We start from the raw sequence: 12,195 nt of genomic DNA, 5'->3' as shown, positions 1-12,195 counted from the left end.
ATATAGACTATGCTGCTTACCCTTGATTGGCAACTTGACTGCATTCGAAATCACCATGAAACACACCTCTGCACACATCTGCAAGGATGCTTCCAGAAAAGTTACCTAAAGTGGGAAGACCACTCTGACTGTGAACTGCCCCATCCCATGGTCCTAGATTGAATAAAAGGGGGAAACCAGGAAGTAGCCAAGCTGCCTTGATCCCTGCTTCCTGAATTAGTGAGCAATGGAGCTACCTCAGGCCACCTCTCCCTCCTGCCACCATGCCTCGCTGGCTGCAGTGGATGCTAAACAGGTATTTTGCCATGGAGATGAGAAAATCAACTACACACTTGTGAGTAGTTTACCACTGCTGCCCATGCATGGTAGCTGTATTCTGTCAATTTCCTGAAAACCAGAATAGTATGAACTCAGTTTAGAGGAAATAGAAAATTAGGTTTGCTTTATTACCTAACCAAAGTTTTAATCTCTTGTTGCTGTTTAGACAGGATTTCAGAGAGCCCCAGTTGCTGGCTGCCATTGGCCTAGAACTTGCTTGAACTCCTAATCCTCTTCCTCCTTCCCCTCCTCTGCCTGAGACCTAGAATGACAGTCAGTTAGACATCACCATGTCTGATTCAGACTAAACTTTTCTTTCTTCCTCCTGCTTCTCCTCCTCCTCCCCATCTTCCTCCTTCTCTTCCTCATATTCTTCCTCCTCTTTCTCATTGTCCTTTTTCTCTTCTTTATATAAGGTCTTATTTAGCTCAGGTTCACACACACACACACACACACACACACACACACACACATCACCAAGGGACAAGTTTACTTCCTGATCCTCCTGCCTTATCTTTCCAAGTGTTATAACCATGTATCACCAGATTAGCATGAGCTCAGTTTAGGGAAACAGAAAATTAGGTTTGCTTTATTACCTAACCAAGGTTTTAATCTTTTATTGATGTTTAGACAGGGTCTCAAATAGCACCAGTTGCTAGCTACTGCTGGTCTAAAAAGAACTTATGGGTAGTCTCTATATAGTAAGGTAATTTGTTACAATGACTTACAGTTTGCAGTCCAACTCCCCAACAATGATCAGCTGTGAATAGAAGTCCAAGGATCCAGTAGTTGCTCAGTCACACAAGACTAGTAGTTTCCAACAGATGTGCTACCAAGTAAATGCAAGCAGACATAGAAGAGCCTTCCTTCTTCCAATGTCCTTTTGTAGATCTCCAGCAGGTATGGCCCAGATTAAAGGTGTGTACCACCACTCCTGGATCTGGGACTTGCTTTGTCCCAGATGACCTTGAACTCAGAGATCTCCTTACCTTAGCCTTAGTCTCCTAGGATTCATAGTCACTCCTCAAGGTCTCCATGCTAAGATCCAGGTCAGAAACTTGTATCTTCCAGCCTCAAGATCTGGATCACAGGTGTGCCTTCCAATTCTGGATTATAGTTCATTCCAGATGTAGTCAAGTTGACAACCAGGAATAGCAACTACAATCCACCCCTTGTCGACTTGACACAAATAATAGTTCATGTCCAGATTGAACAAAAACAAGATCATGAACACGCCTAACATGATATAACTATTCCTCATACAATCATAAACGAATTTGTAAATTTACAGTGGGGCAATGTTCCTTGGGGACATTCTTTTAGTATCTCAACTTTTTTAAAAGATATTTTATTTTATGTATATGGCTATTTCACTGAGGTAGATGGTCCTTGAATTTTGGTTGGATTTATTTCCTAACCTCTGGTATGCTTATGTGTTACCAATGAGTCCATAGTGGTTGCTTCTTCCTGCTCACTTGGTCCAATCAGCATATTGTCATCAATATAGTGCATCAATGTGATATTTTGTGTAAGACGAGGACAATCAAGATCCTGTCTAACTTATGTCTAAGTTATGACACAGGGCAGGAGAGTTAATGCATACTTGAGGCAAAACTGTAAAGGTATACTGCTGGCCTTGCCAACTGAAAGCAAATTGCTTCTGGTACTTATGGACAGGTACTGAGAAAAAGGCATTTACTAGATCAATGGCTGCATACCAGGTACCAGGAGATGTGTTAATTTGTTCAAGTAACAAAACTACATCTGGTACAGCAACTGCAATAGGAATTGCAACTGATTTTGTTTTCAATAGTCAACTGCATTCTACATGATCAATCTGTCTTCTGCACAGGCCAGATAGTAGAGTTAAAGGGAGATGTGGTGGGAACCACCACCCCTGCACCCTTCAAGTCCTTGATGGTGGCCGTAATTTCTGTAATTCCTCCAGGAATATGATACTGGTTTTGGTTCATTATTTTCTTTGGCAGAGGCAACTCAAAGAGCTTCCATTTAGCCTTTCCAACCATAATATCCCTCACTCCACAGGTCAGGGAACCAATGTGAGAATTCTGCCAATTTCTAAGTATATCTATCCCAATTATACATTTTGGAACTAGGGAAACGACCACAGGATATATTGAGGGACCCACTGTGAATTGGACATCAGTCAAAACTCCATTAATCACCTGTCCTCCATAGGCCCCTTCTTTAACTTGAGGGTCACAATGTTTCTTGGGATCTCCTGGGATAAGAGTCAATTCAGAACCACTGTCCAATAGACCCCAGAAAGTCTGACTGATTATTTCCTTTCCCCCAGTGTACAGTTACCCTTGTAAAAGGCTGTAGGTCCCTCTGGGGAAGAACTGGAGAAAGGCTAACAGCAAAACTTTTAGGAGTCTTATCAAGATCCTTCCTCAGAGGAACCTGGCTACCTCTTCATTCAAGGGTTTCTGGGTATGCAAACTGGCTCAAATCTGGAAATTGATTCATATGGCCGAAATTGCCTTTTGCCATGATTCAATGTAGCCTTTCTTTCATTTGTTTGAGAATTTTTCTGATTATACAGATCAAACAGATATGCAGTAGGCTTCCTACCTATTTCATGCCTAGAGACACCATGACTGATTAGCCAGTTCCAAAGGTCTGAACGAGTCATGTCATTGTAAATTTCACCTCTCCTGTGCTGGCCATTACAGGTTATGTCATTATAAACATTTTGTCTACACTGTCCATTATAATAAATACGATCACCTTGTCTCTGGTGATTCAATGATGCCACCTGGCCCTTGTTACCTTGGGGCCCAATTAAACCAATTGCATTTAATTCATCTAATTGAGCAGCAGCATCTCCAACCCTAAGATCTGGCACAAGGAAAAGGGCAAGAACAAAACTCTTCAATGTGTTGGTGCCCTCTCACCAGTTTGCTTCTTATAGGATTCCTGAAAGGCATATCTTCTGGGCCTTCCCATTGTGGAGGATTAGGTTTTACACAATGTATCCACTCTAGCATTGCAATTTCCCTGAGCCTTAAAATCCCTTCTACAATACTAAAGCAAGGTTTATCAGGCATCTCTAACTCCTTTTCAGCAGGCCATCTTCAGCCAACCATTCAAACAAACCTCTGACACCTCCATATTAAATCTAGAATCTCCACCTAGAGGGCCCATGTCAATAAACTCAGCCTGCTCTAGTTTTATGTTCCTTCCACCATTATCGAAAACCCTTAAAGTTCATTCCCACGCATATTCCCCAGACCTCTGCTTGAATGAATTTTACAAACTCATTAAGCTCCTTAGTAGTGTAACACATTTCCTCATGGACTACACTTTCTACCTCCCCTCTAGGGGTCTGTTTTGCCTTGAGTGTGGTTATAGGTCTAGAAGAAACTATTGGTGGGCCTTGGGAAACATTGATATTTCTTGTCCTACATTTTCTTCAGAGAAGGTCCCTGCTGGTTTATCAGACTCTGAGGGATTAATTTCCTCATGTGAAAGAGGAATTATTTCAAGGGGTGAGGCTGAGGGTACTATTTCCCCAGGTGGGGTAAACCCTTGAGAAACTGAAGATTCGAAATTCTCAGTTTCAACAGAATCCTCCCAGACATCCCCATTCCCCGTTATAGAATCCCATTCTTTGCCAATTAATGCCCTTTAACTGCAGACACCCTCTGAAGCTGAGACTTGAATTTTTGCTGTAATTCAGCCAACCTTACAAAGAGGGCTTCAGTTTGATTTTCTGCAACTCAAGCTCTATGGCTGCTGGAGAGAAGATTCTCTTGCAGGGCACATTTAGAAACCTTTAGATTGTTTATTTAATCTGGAGGCATTTCAATTTTATCATATAGCTCATTCTTTTCCTTCATCAAAATTTTTAGAGATACTAAGAGCAAAATCATTTTCCAATTCCCCCACACACACACTTGTAGAAAATTTTGTACACTGGGTCACCTAATTCATGGCCATTCGCAATTGATGGATCAAGATAATCAAAGGCACTAGCTTCTTTAAGTTTGAAATATAGTTTCTACCACGGGCCTTCAATATTCTCTAAGCTCCCAGGAAAGAGAATATTGGGAGAAGCTTCAGTAGTTGAAGGTGCTGGTGAATTATTAAACCAACTCCAGAATCTTAAAAGAGTCATCCTTATATTTCTCTTCTTCTAGAACCACTCCTGGTACCAACTTCTGTCTTGGTTAGGGTTTTAGTGCTGTGAACAGACACCATAACCAAAACAACTCTTATCAGGACAACATTTAATTGGGGCTGCCTTACAGGTTCAGAAATTCAGTCCATTATCATCAAGGCAAGAGCATGGCAGCATCTAGGCAGGAATGGTGCAGGCAATGCTGAGAGTTCTACATCTCTAAGACCTAGGGTTTTATAGCCTACGCCCACAGTGACACACCTACTCCAATAAGGCCACACCTCCTAATAGTGCCCCTCTCTGGCCCAAGCATACACAAGCCATCACACTTTATAAGTCTCAAATCACATTTTTTTTTGTTTTGTTTTACGCTTACTTCAGGGTATACTTTCCTCCCAAGTGTTGTAAGGCCCATGGCAGTGTTCTCACACTAAGGAACACTAGACAGAAAGAATCACTAAGACAAAGGTGTAGACATATGCCACTGTGGATCCTGGAAAGGACACTTATTTTCAGTGTGGAAGTGGAACCAGAAGGCAGCTGGCCTCCACCGAAAACGTGCATGTCAGCAACCAAACCCTTTTACTGCTCTGCAAATGTGTGAGGGTGACTGGGAAACACTGGGTATGATAAAATGTGAGCATGTAGAGAATTTGCAAATGTGGAATCCACAAATTAGAGGAATCTTAAACATCACAGCTTTTTACCATCTTGATTAATGTTAGCTGAAGCGTTGGGACTGCATTCAATAGTGCTATGCTAAACCCTCTGATTTAAGAGCAGGAAGCAGTTGCTTTCCTTCCAATAGGCTATCCTCACAATGACAAATGTGTCAAGAAATGTAGATATGAAAATGTTTCCCTAGGTACCAAAGATAGGAGTATCCATCACAGCAAACACTTGCCATGAGCCAAGCTCTTTGTCTCTTATCTCAATGCTCCCCTCTCCCCCCAGTGGCCTAGTGAGTGCTGTGAGTTACATTCTATTCCTATCAGAGCATCTGAGAGAGAAACCAAGGTCTGGAGACTTCAGAAATTTGGCCAGAGGATGGTCAAACTAGTTCTCCAGCCCAAGTCCCAGCCTGGTCAGCCCTGCTGACAATCCCTTCACCATTCTGCCTGTTTTATGGATAAAAACAGGACTAAAACAGACAGAAACAGGAGCCTCCAAACTCATTGAGAATCAATCCACATGTGGGGCAAGTCTCAAAAAGGCACCCCAAATCATCATCAGTGAGTTCATTGGCTCCCACATCTGAGAGATCTGAAAGGCACCCAACATGTCCCGTTCATCTTTGTATTCCTAGTGACATTGTATCAGCACACAGATTTCCCTTCACGCTTCTGGAATAAGTTGATGACTGTGATCATGAGAAAGGTCTTAGATAAGACTCCAAGCTAAAAGCAGGAATTCCAGGGTCAGTCATAATACATGATTCAACATTATGAACAATGATCTTTATATACAGCTTTTAAGATTTATAATTGTTAGGGGCTGGGCTGGAAAGTTAACCTCACTGGTTAAGAACATTTGTTGCTCTTCCAGAGGACATAAGTTCAGTTCCCAGCATCCACATGAGGCAACTTAACAATTACCTGTAACTCAAACTCCAGGGGATCTGACACCCTCTTCTGGTCTCTGTGGGCACCCATCTCCCCCATAAACAAAAATAAAGTTTTATTACACATCAATAGCACCTCTAAGCCAAGCATCTCAGCATGTTTGTCATCCCAGCACTCAGGTGGTGAAGACAGGAAGACCACTGAAAGGACAACACCAGTGTGGCCTACAGAGTGTATTCCAGGGCTGTCAGGACTATATTCCAGGTACTTGAACTACCATCCATTTCCTCTGCAAGACATAGAACACAGCTCTCTTTTGTCTATAGCTTCTTAATGTTAAGGAATCTGTCTCAAGAACAACTTTCCAGCATCCTTAAGCTATATGAACTTTCATACAAAATGTGCAATTATAATCTAAAGTCATGTTAGGGTTGTTTTCTCTGCAACATTTATTCATGGAAGAAAACAGCATATGAATATGTGTTCTCCAAAATGATGAGTTTATAGGACTGGAAATAATGAGCAGCTGAGCTGCTAAGGGGGCATACTGATTGTGAGGGTTCGCATGTGCTCGTCCCAGGGAGTGGTACTATTAGAAGGTGTGGCCTTGTTGGAGGAAGTGTGTCATGGTGGGGATGGGCTTGGAGATCTTCCTCCTAGCTTCCTGAGGATGGTCAGTCTGTTCCTGGCTTCCTTCCGGTGAAGATGTAGAACTCAGCTCCTCCTGCACCATGCCTGCCTGGATGCTGCCATGTTTCCACCTTGATGACAATGGACTGAACCTCTGAACCTGTAAGCTACCCCAGTCAAATGTTATCATTTATAATAGTTGCCTTGGTAATGGTGTCTATTCACAACAGTAAAATCCTAAGACACTGATCTTCCAGAGAGGTCAATTCCCAACACCCACACCAGGCACTCACAAACCTTCGTAACTCTAGCTTCAGGGCATCATGTCTCTGGCCTCCAACAGTAGCCACACTTATGTGTACATGTGCACACATACAATTAAAATTAAAATAAGTCTTAAAAAATGAGGCCAACTTAGAAATTCCCTAGTGGGGTAAGAGCAATTCCACTTTGTCGTGGCTACACATAAAGAAATAGAACAATAGACCTTCCAAACGGGGATGAGGTCACACCACAAGAGGAAAAGAGAACAAGGCAGCAAAGGTCACCCTAAAGAGTTCATCAAATACAATGTCAACTTTCTTCCATTTTTGCTGAAGTCAGCTAAGGGCCATTATTCCTGTTGTTTTGTTCAAGGTAGTACAGATTTCCCTGTCTGGGAGAAGTATTCCATGTGAGAACCAGAGAACTGTTTAAGGAAAGCCATTCATCATGTGTAGCCACAATCTTCCTTTCCTAGAAGTCCCCCAAATACCTGGGAAATGGGGCAGGACCTGCAGAGGAAGCTGGGCTCTCACACACACAGAAAGAAACAAGAGTGACTCACAAAATGCTGTGGAAACCTGGACTGGGACTCTGTGCTCTTAGCACTTTGGAGGTGGGGGCAGAGAATCAAAAGTTTAAGGTTATCTTTAGCACAATTTGAGGCCAGTCTAGAATATGTGAGTCCCTGTCTCAAAAAATGGAAAGAGACAGAGAGACAGAGAAACAGACACAGAGAGAGGTGGGGTGGAGGGGAGAACAAAACAAAGGTAAGGTGAGAGCTGGGGCGCTAGGCTGGGCAGGGTGGCTGCACCTTTAACCCCAGAAGTTGGGAAGGCAGAGCTCTCTGAGTTCAAGGCCAGCCTGGCCTACATAGTGAGTTATAGGAAATCAGGGCTACATAAAAGCTACTGTTCAAAAACCAAAGGAGTAGGAAAAGAATTCTGTTGGCTTCTTTGAAATCGTGATGGTGCACAGAGAAAGCTCTAGGCAAAGCTATGACACAGACAGCCTGTCTTTGGCTCCCTGCTTCCATACTCTATGCTGTGTGGTAACTCATCAGATCTTCCAGCTTCCCTGCCCTAGCACTCATCACACACCACACCATAGCTGCCAGCTGAGAGAAACTGCTTGCTCCTGAGAGGCAGTGATACATGGCTTCAGTGGACAGCTACATACTGGTGATCTGTGGGATTTCATAGCAATTGGTAGAATCCCAGGCTTTGGAGGTCCACTGGGAAAGAGTTTTGGGAGAGAGTTCCTTTGTGACATCCAGATTGCTCAAGAGTAAACAAGATCTGTCAGGGGCTGGGGATTTAGCTCAGTGGTAGAGCGCTTGCCTAGGAAGCGCAAGGCCCTGGGTTCGGTCCCCAGCTCCGAAAAAAAGAACCAAAAAAAAAAAAAAAAAAAAAAACAACAAGATCTGTCATGCCTTTACAGAAACCAGGTTGTGATAAATGATGACTGTTCCCCCTTCCTGCAACTTGTCTCCCTCCAAATTTGATAGATTTTTCCTCTTCCTCCTCCTCCTCCTCCCCCCTCCTCCTCCCCCTCCTTCCCCTATCCCTCCTCCTCCTGTTCTTTCCCCAGAGTCCAGTTAGGGTGGAGTATGTACAAATGGGTAGATCATTTGTTTTTTAATGTATAATCTAAAATTTGAACCAAAAGTATGAACTGTAGTGGAAATTCTGGTTTCTTTAAAAACACAGAAAAGTTTTAAATATGTTTAAATATGTTTTTGTTTTAATCCAGGTGTATGATATGGGTCTGCTTCAGAATATCCACAGCAGATGACTATGATTTGTCTTGTGCTCTGGCGGGGGGTATCTCGAGATATTGCCAGCTGCAGATAGTTTACTTTTGGAATTCTGGGGACTCTTCAGAGGGAATATAAATGCCAGCTCCCCGAGAGAGGTGGTGGCTCCTGCTGCTGTTGCTGGTTGCTTCTTGGAGAGATCCTGACATGAAGAACAAACTTGCCTCAAGGAACTTGATGCCCCTAATCAGCGTGAAGAAGTCTAAGGAGATCAATGCCCTTTTCCCCTTTATCTTTCTTTCCTACCTAGTGTTAGGGGCTTGGAAGGGGAGAGAAGAGTGGTAGAAAAAAGTAGAGTAGCAAAAGTCAAGGTACACTGAACCATTACATTTCACTGCTTCAAAGCATCTAAAATCAGGCATATATCTCTAAGTCCCTGTGTCATAGCCACAGAGAGAGTTGGAGGCCCTGAGGACTGAGACCCTGTCTCCAAAAAAAATAAGAAGTCCTTGCTTGGTCTAACTCATGTTTGGAGAAGAAAGGCAATACTGTTTGCTTTTGCTATTTGATTCACTTGGATTTCCATAAAATTGACAAACCAGGAAAACAATGAAGTGTTAGCAACAAAGTAGACCATGTATACGTATTTACTGATAAGATGAGAATGCAATGCTAGATGTGTCAATATGATTAAGATGATCACAGTAAATCCTCAGCTGCTATCAGAACAAGTATGATACATCTTGCTGAATGGCCAACAATCTCTACATGTGAGGCTATTCAAGAACATTGCTCTGTTTCATCAATTCCCTTTTACTTCATAAGGTGAACTAGTAGCAAAGAATCACAAAATGTACCTCATTTCCTGTGAAAAAGTCAGGTATCCTGCATGGCTTGACACCTTGACCTGACTATGTTTCAACAGAGTGAAGAAAGAGCAGATACTGAAGAAAAGGCAGACTGTGCACAGATAAGCTAGGTTCAGTGGGGTGTGTGCACTCTGATGGAGCTGTACATACAAGGAATGAGGTAGGGAGTCCCTGGGCAGTCTCAGCCTATAAGCAATCTTTAAAAAGGAAGCTGCAGTTGCTAATTTTTGCACACGCTGGTCAATCATTCCCAAGCACTGTGCACACAGTCAACATGCACACTTGACAAAGCCATAGGAAGGCTTTTCCATCCTTCTGAACTTTCCAGACAGAGGTGCTTTGCCAAGGGGCTGAGACTTTGGGTCCTTGACATGGTCATACCTAAGTCAACAATACATATCCACTTAGGACTTCACTCTTCACACCTTCACTCTGTCCCCTCCCTCCCCACCTCCTCTACACACCTAGAACACCTCCACCACTGTGTTCTGAGAAGCAGCCAGTGGAGCTCACACTCGCCTGGAGTATGGATTACATGGTTTGCACTCACAGTGAGCAATGTGCAAATGATACTTTACTTTGCTCAGTAGCACTGCTCAGCGAGGGAGCAAGGCAGGGATCTGGGAGCCTAGTCACTATTCATCACATTCCTTCTAGAAACTCTGGTCTTAAGTCCAGATAAACAACTTAAAGGCCTCAAATCTCCCATAAGCATGTATTATTAGATGTGAGAATCCTCAGATTTAATATTTTATTTATTTATTATTTATTTATTATATTTATTTTATTATTGTAAAAGGGATTTGTGTGTGTGCGTGTGTGTGTGTGTGTCTCTGTTTGTGCTTGTGTGTCTGGGGCACGAGGACAAGTGTCTGTGCACTGGGTGCAGTATCCATAGAGGCCAGCATGGACACTCTGCAACTACATTTGTAAGTATAGGTGCTGGGAACTACACTCAGGTCTTCTGGAAGAACATTTTTTTTTATTTGTATTAGATATATTTCTTTATTTACATTTCAAATATTATTCCCCTTCCCAGTTTCCTGTCCATAAGCTCCCATCCCACACCCCTCCCCCATATGGGTATTCCCCCTATACATTCCCCTTACTGCCTCCCCCTGTCCCCCTGAACTGGGGGTCCAACCTTGGCAGGACCAAGGGCTTCCCCTTCCACTGGTGCCCCAACAAGGCTATTCTCTGCTACATATGCAGTTGGAGCCCTGGGTCAGTCCATGTATAGTCTTTGGGTAGTAGTTTAGTCCCTGGAAGCTCTGGTTGGTTGGCATTGTTGTTCTTATAGGGTTGCAAGATCCTTCAACTCTTTCAACACTTCCTCTAATTCCCTCTAAGGGGGTCCTATTCTCAGTTCAGTGGTTTGCGGCTAGCATTGACCTCTGTATTGGACATGCTCTGGATGTGTCTCTCAGGAGAGATCTATATCCGGTCCCTTTCAACATGCAGTTTTTAGCTTCATCAATCTTATCTAGTTTTGGTGGCTGTATATATATGGGCCACATGTGGGGCAGGCTCTGAATGGCCGTTCCTTGAGTCACTGCTCTAAACTTTGCTTTCATATCCCCTCCTATAGATATTTTTTTCCCCTTTTAAGAAGGAGTGGGAGCATCTGCATTTTGGTCATCCTTCTTGAGCTTCCTGTGATCTGTGGATTGCATCTTGGGTAATTTGAGCTTTTTTGGCTAATATCCACTTATCAGTGAGTGCATACCAGGGTGTTTTTCTGTGATTGAGTAACCTCACTCAGGATGATATTTTCTAGTTCCTTCCATTTGCCTATGAATCTCATGAAGTCATTGTTTTTGATAGCTGAGTAGTTCTCCATTGTGTAGATGTACCACATTTTCTGTATCCATTCCTCTGTTGAAGGGCATCTGGGTTCTTTTCAGCTTCTGACTATTATAAATAAGGCTGCTATGAACATAGTTGACCATGTGTCTTTGTTGTATGTTGGAGCATCTTTTGGGTATATGCCCAAGAGAGGTATAGCTGGGGTATTTTCTAAGGAACCTCCAGACTGATTTCCAGAGTGGTTGTACCAGTTTGCAATCCTACTCACAATTGAGGAGAGTTCCTCTTTCTCCACATCCTCACCAGCATCTGCTGTGACCTGAGTTTTTTATCTTAGCCATTCTGACTGGTGTGGGGCTGGATTTGTAGAAAGATTGTGTAAATTTGATTTTGTCATGGAATGTCTTGGTTTCTCCATCTATGTTAATTGAGAGTTTTACTGGATACAGTAACCTGGGCTGGCATTTGTGTTCTCTTTTGGTCTGTATGACATCTATCCAGGATCTTCTGGCTTTCATAGTCTCTGATGAGAAGTCTGGTGTAATTCTTATAGGTCTGCCTTTATATGTCACTTGACCTTTTTCTCTTACAGCTTTTAATATTCTTTCTTTGTTTTGTGCATTTGGTGTTTTAACTATTATGTGATGGGAGGAATTTCTCTTCTGGTCCAATCTATTTGGAGTTCTGTAGGCTTCTTGTATGTTTATGGGCATCTCTTTCTTTAGGTTAGGGAAGTTTTCTTCTATAATTTTGTTGAAGATATTTACTGGCCCTTTAAGTTGGGAGTCTTTACTTTTCTTCTATATCTATTATCCATTCTCATTGTGTCCTGGATTTCCTGTATGTTTT

Source organism: Rattus norvegicus, chromosome 18 (assembly GCF_036323735.1).
Source record: "Rattus norvegicus strain BN/NHsdMcwi chromosome 18, GRCr8, whole genome shotgun sequence".
NCBI classification, from domain to species: Eukaryota; Metazoa; Chordata; class Mammalia; order Rodentia; family Muridae; genus Rattus; species Rattus norvegicus.
This window is presented reverse-complemented; position numbering follows the sequence as displayed.